The sequence below is a fragment of the Tenrec ecaudatus genome, chromosome 2, assembly GCF_050624435.1.
Source record: "Tenrec ecaudatus isolate mTenEca1 chromosome 2, mTenEca1.hap1, whole genome shotgun sequence".
Taxonomy (NCBI): domain Eukaryota; kingdom Metazoa; phylum Chordata; class Mammalia; order Afrosoricida; family Tenrecidae; genus Tenrec; species Tenrec ecaudatus.
Window position 1 is genome coordinate 194,588,008 of NC_134531.1, and position 7,023 is coordinate 194,595,030.

Here is a 7,023-nt window from a genome sequence, read left to right on the forward strand (position 1 = left end):
GGTCTTGGTGAGAGGTTAGGTCCTCACCACAAAATGTACGCGCCTGTGGAGGAGGAGGGGGGCTGTTCATAATCGTGCAGGTTTTACACATGATGGGGGTTCTTTTGTGGCTTTTTGTTTTGTTTTATGTAGAACTGAAGATGCTGCCTGCTTTTGTCAATGGCCTTTGACTAGCTGAGTTTGACATTTGAGACTGTCTTCAATTTTTCATTATTGGGAGTTTCCACTTAGAAATCTCCTTTGTCTGCTCCTGTGAACTCGTTTGCGGAGATGTGACTCTCACTCCAAAACATAGCTTTCTTTTCCTGTGCCTTTCCTTCCTCTGCTCAGGGGCCTGGATCCGGAATGAGTAGCCATATCCCTTTCCTTAATCTTTCTAGCCCTGCCAGTGTGTTAAGGCCCAACCTCGCAGACCTTGCTGATGATCCTTCTGCCCAGTTGAACTGATTTTAGTCAAGAACATAGGGAGAACAAAATTCATCTTTTCTACAGAATTTACGGTTGCATTTTGGCCAAGAATGTTCATCCACTGGTGAATCAGTTCTGAGCGAGGAGTAAAATAATTGTACATCCTTACAATAAAAGAGCGCTTGACAACAAAAAACTGAACTACGATATATGCACAATATGGAATAATGTCCAAAGTGTTATTGAAAATATAATTATTTTCAATGTTTGGCTCCATTGATAGTACATTTGGGAAAGGGTGAAACTATGAAGAACACATCAGTGGTTTCTACGAGCTGGATGTAAACAAGGAAATACCTACAAAGGAACATAAGGAAACTTTGGGGCTGATGAAAATATTTTAAATCTTCATTTGGCATGGCTATGTGATTGCTGATATTTATCACACCTTATGGGATTTTATGCCTACAAATTGTGAATTTTTCTTTGTAAGTTATACCTCAATAAACTGGACTTTAAAAAATATTATCACTTGACAATATATGTATTATATATACACACAATACCTATGTAAACATATACACACATATAGGAGTGTGTGTGTGTGTAGCCCTTGGGATGTAATGGGTTACTCCATGGGCTACTAACCATAAGGTCTGCGGTTTGAAACCACCAGCCACTATGGGAGAAAGATGAGGCTTTTTCCTCCAATAAAGCCAGTTTCCAAAAGCCAAAGGGGGAGCTCTACTCTGTCCTAGAAGGTCTCTATGAGTTAGAAAGGACTTGACAGCTATAGGGTTTCACACCAGTTCACGAACAAAGAAGGGATTAAACAGTTGTAATTTGTTAAATTGGATAATACAAAATGATACCTGATTGAGAAAATGACAGGGAAAAGTTCTGAATGTGAGACTTGGAAAAGGCTGAGTAAACCATTTCAAAAGCCTGATGCAATGACATGGGATTATTGCCAGAACCATGAAGAGTGACACACATTCAAATGTCCCACTAGGAATCATCTTTGAGCTGGGCACTCAGAAAAATTTTCCCACTCAGCTGATCAGGAAAGTTTATTGCTATGCAATACACAAACTCCCATTGTTTTCCTAGAGGAAGGTTATTTTTACAATAAAGATTTACAATATATATTTTGGGGGGAATAAAATTTGGCCTCCAAATTCATGTCCTTCCCACATGCTGAACACATTTGGCCCATCATTTCCATCTCAAAATTTTTATGCCATTCCAGCATCATCCCTAAGTCCAAAATCTCTTCAGAATCATCTAGATTGAGTATGACTAGCTGTGTTTCATACTGGGGCAAAAGTCCTGTTCATCAGTCTACCTGTGATATCTAGAATACAAGTTATCTACTCCCAAAGTACAATAGTGGAACAAATACTGAGTAGACATTTCCATTACAAATTGTAGAAATTGGTGGGAAAGAAAGATTCATGGATACCAAGCAGATCCAAAACCCAGCAAAACAAATTGTGTGAGTTATCAAGGCTTGAAAATAATCTGTTCTCCAGGATCAGCCACACAATTACCCCACCCTCCAGACGCTGAGTGTGGAACGTGCTCTCCATATTATGGGTGGAAGTCCTTTGGCTATCAACACCAGTCCCATGTTTTAGGTTCACGGGATCAAAAACCCTCAGCTTTGGATAGCCCCTTCTTTGAGCCCAGGAGTGGCAAACCCACTCACTCAGCATGATAGGCTCTATTCTGTCTTTTGGAAATTGCAGGTCTGCCGCCTCAGGTCTGTGCAGTGATCCATCTACTTGAGCCACCTGAGTAGCAGCCCCACACTCAGGAAATGAGTTGGCGGAATTGGACTTTGAATCTAGCAGATAGTTTTTCCACCCTTAAAAATGGAGGCAGCCCTGTCCATTATGTTCCCTCCTACAATTTTGCTGATGTCTGAAATACTACTGGGATGGTCTTTTTCTTTTCTTGGAGGAAAACATGTTCACAAACAAATCTCCTCATAGGCCCATTTCCTGCCTGTATAATTCCAGGAAACAGGCAGATTTCCTTCACTTCCTACTGTCTGTCCCTTTCTGTCTAAACTGATGGGATTTCTGCTTCAGTGGTAAATAGAGCCAGCAATCACAGCCTTGATTTCTTTAACAAAAGATTGAATCAGCGGGTCCTCAGTGAGAGTTCTGGGGCATGTGACATGCCCTTAGTTCTTACAACAATTTTTCCAAATCCTGAAGTTTTTGCACCAGTTTATTTTAAAGCCTTCTTTCCCACCACATTCTACTGTAAGTGGTGAGAAGAAACCACCTGTCCCTTTAAGATGTTGTTTACAAAGCTCCTTAGCCAAATATACAAGTTCGTCACGTACAAATCCTACATTCCAATAATCACTTAGCATAACTTACATAAGTTTCTTGCCATTGCGTTAAAAAATCATCATCCTTTCAGTGTCTAATCACATGTTCATATTTCATCAGAAGGATAGTTAATGTTCACATTTCTAGCAACATTCTATTCTTGATGGTAGAAATGCTCATCAGAATAACCGATAGAGGCAAAGAATCCAGAATAAGCAAAGAACTTCTTAAAAAGAAGAACCAAGTAGGAGACTTGGTTAAAAACCTACTACACAGCCACAGTATGCAAAACAGTCACAGTATTCAAAAAAGTCTAGTACTGGTATGAGATATATGGATCAGAACAGAAAACCCAGACATAAAAGCATCAGCCTACAGGCAACTCATCTTTGACGAAGATGAAATAGTCAACGGGGCAAAGGCAGCGTCTTCAAAAAAAAAAGTGTTGGACAAACTGTATTTTCATATATAGAAGAATGAAACAAGACCCATATCTCTCCCCATGCACAAAAAAAAAACTCAAGATTGATTAAAAACCTAAATGTAAACCCCAAAGCTCTCAGGATCATCCATGAAAAGACTGGAACAAACTTAAGGGTCCTACTGCAGGGCAGACATAGACACCCAGCATAAGAGAGAAGCACGCACAATGGAAGACAAAGTAGAGGCATGGGACATGCTGACATGACATCACGTATGCACATCCAAAGACTTCATCAGGAGGGACAAATGAGAGTTCACAGATGAGGGGAGAGATTTTTTTTTCACCAAGCACACCGCAGACAAGGGTCTAAATACCAAAATCTAGAGAGCGCTACAACAGTTCAATAGGAAAACAGCAAACAACCCAATTAAGAAGTGGAGGAAAGACATGAAGAAATCGTTCACCAAAACTGAAATATAAATGGCAAAAAAAGCACATGAAAAAATGGTCCTGGTCACTAGCCATCAGGGAGATGAAAATTAAAACCACAATGAGATACCACTTCACACCCTCAATGCAAACTGAATTCAGAAAAACAAAACAACAAACATGAAGTTATGGAGAGAATGGAACTCATATACACTGTTAGTGTATTTGTAAATCTATACAACTACTATGGATAATGATATGCCAATGCTTCAATCAACTGGGATTTGAAATATCATATGATCCAGCAATACCATGTTAGACATCGACTCCAAAGAAACAAGAGCCAGGCATGAGTGGGTGTGTGCTCTCTCATGTTTATAGCACCACCGCTCACAATAGCAAGCAACTGGAAGAAACTCAAATGCTCCACAGTGGAAGATTATGTGAAGAAATTATGGTGTACGCACACAATGGAATATGATGAATCCCTAAAAAGCAATGGCGAAACCATGAGACATCGCATGACATGGAAGGACCTGGAAACCTTTATGCTGAGTGAAATTAGTCCCTCACAAAAGGACAAATATTGTATGAGTCCACTGCTAGAAGGAGAAACGCCAGTTAAATAAACCTTAGAGGCCACTTCCCAAACAAGGGGGTAGAAAGTCTGCTTACCAGCCATGAACCATACATCACCCCCCTTCTATAAACTTCATAAGAACCTTGAAAAAGGAGGTCTCACATCGACTGGGGTCACTCCATCAGGAGGGTACAAAAGGGAGTAGACCCACTGAGACAAGGCTGTGACAAATCAACAGGCCCTCCACAGGAATGAGAATCGAACTTTACCAGAAAAATCAAGTTCAGACCAGGGGAGGGGAGCAGCTTGGTTTCAGAGGAGGCACTGATATTTCTGCTGGTGGGTGTGGTGGGTACATGGGGAGGAGCAACCTCACAATGGGAAGGGATGCTGAACAATAATTGTATAGATCGTAAGGGGTGAATAAACCCAGTTTTATATTCCTGGGTAAACATTTCTACCCAAATGTTGGTCAGTCACAACATGGACTAAGCACTGTGATGACCTTAGACACTGACCTAACAGGGAACATGGCATCCCCCAAGGGCCACACCAGAAGGACTCAACATGGAAACCCAACTGGACCAACTAAGCCATACCCCCAAAGTACCTGTAGCTCTTGGAGTTAGGACTGAAATTCCCTGATGGGAGAGGAAGCAATAGATTCGTCACCCCAAGGCTGTGGAAATGGCAGTCAGTGGACCTTGGATGGGAGCCCAGGCTTAGTGGGCATCCAATAAAAGGGACCCAGAATCACCATATATTTAGTATCTCAATTCTCCCCTTGCATTAGTATGACAGGTATTAACCTGATAGGCAAGGATCTGTCCTTGTAAGGATTGTTACAGGAAATACTCCCCGAGCACCAGCCCCATGTTCAATGTGAACAGAGATCAATTAATTAAAAAAACAGTCTGTACAAGGCAATGATACGGATTGCAGCTCACAGTGGGCTGTGCTCACATAAACTCCTCAGATAAACAATACCTTAAATTCTATGCCATTGAACAAATTATTGACATTATCAATGCAATTGCCTAGGCCCGGGGGCATGATTTCAATGTTTCTCTTTTTTAATGAATTAATGTTTAATTAAGCATTTTATTGGGGGACTCTTACAAATCTTATGACAATCCATCATTCAACTGTATTAAGCACACTTGCACATATGTTGCCATCAACATTAATGTTTTTCTTTTTAGTTTTGGGGGAGGTTGTTTATTTGTTTTTGTTGTTCTTCTTGTGTTTTGTTTTTGTCATCCTATGATTAAAGTAAACCAGAGTTGCTATAACCTGTGGACAAGCAGTTGGATTCTGGGCTCCCACGTAATTGTGTCCCAATCTAAGAACAGATAGTTCTGATAATAGGGCCCTGCTCAATACTTGCCTTCATGAAGAGATCGCGGAAGCTAAAGGTGCTATACAACAAACAAAGTGTAGTGAAGAAAGCCGATGGTGCCTGGTTATCAATTGGAACAGTGTCTGAGGTCTTAAAGGCTTCTATTCGAAGAAGCAGCCATCTAAGTGAGGTGTGAACTATGTCCACATGAAAGAAGCACACAACCCGTGTGATCCAAAGATGACAATAACAAAATCCAAATATGATTCAGGGAAAAGTATCAGAGCTTAAATTGTGAAGACCCAATTTGTAAAAGGCTAAGAAGGACAGTAGGACCCCAAAATCCATCTGCAGAGCATCTAGTCAGAATAAGCTTCTGACAAATCCCCTCTGGCCACAGGCAAAGGACTCGGACAGCTTTACTATCAGACAGAGATTATTGTCAACTTGATCATGGTGCATTGAACTGCGGTATAATATGATACTTGGCCAATTGACCTCCACTTGCGCCAACCTGAATTTGTTCTAGGTTTAAATATGTCTTGCTTGTTCCACAACAGAAATTCCTTATCTTGCTTTTAAAACATTGCTGGTGGTCTTTTCTTTCGTACTTTTTATTTTTATCTTGATATTATTTCTTCTTTCTGTTTTATTTTTTATTGTTTCTGTTAGATTCCCAGTTTATGAAGCACAGGAGTGGATGCATAGAGACAGTAACTGATGCGATGGTTTGTGGGGGGCGTGGGGGATGGGAATTTGGGAGCAAACAATGAATGTGGGAGGGGGAAGGGAGCACTAAAACGGATCGTGATGATGTACATACAATTCTTTTACAAAGTGATTTAACAAAAATTATTATCCATAATTCTGTCAACAGTCTCTTCAGGAAAGCAAGGATCTTCCAATGAAGCAAATCAAATCACCTCCAGATTCTACCCATTATCTAACTGTAACATGATTTCCACATTCCAGTATTTGTTAGAGCAGCATTCCAACCTCCAGTCCCAAATTCCATCTTAACTATCTAGTGCTGCTACAAAAGAAATACCACAACTGTGTAACTTCAAAATATATCAAATGTAGTTGAGGTGGTAGAATCCAAATTCTGGGCATCAGCTCTAAGTCTTTCTCTGTGGCCCTAACAGTTTAGGGTGTGTCTTGAGCAATAACAATAATAACAATAAATATAAAAAGAGCAGATTACTCTCTTTTGAGCAAGCCAGTGAGAATGAGGAAGGCAGATGCCAGGTCACATGAAGATTACCAAGATACTGAAAAGAAACAAGAACCTACCCTGAGAATCAAGAGATCTACACTGATGCACATACAATCGAGCTTTCAAAGTAAATGCTCAAGAAGTGCAAAACAAACTCGCTGCCATCTAGTTGATTCCAAATCATAGCAACCCTACAGGGCAGGCTGGAACTACCCCTCTGAATTTCCAAGGTTGTAACTCATTACTAAAGTCATAGCCTCCTTTTCTCTTGAGGATCTGCTAGTG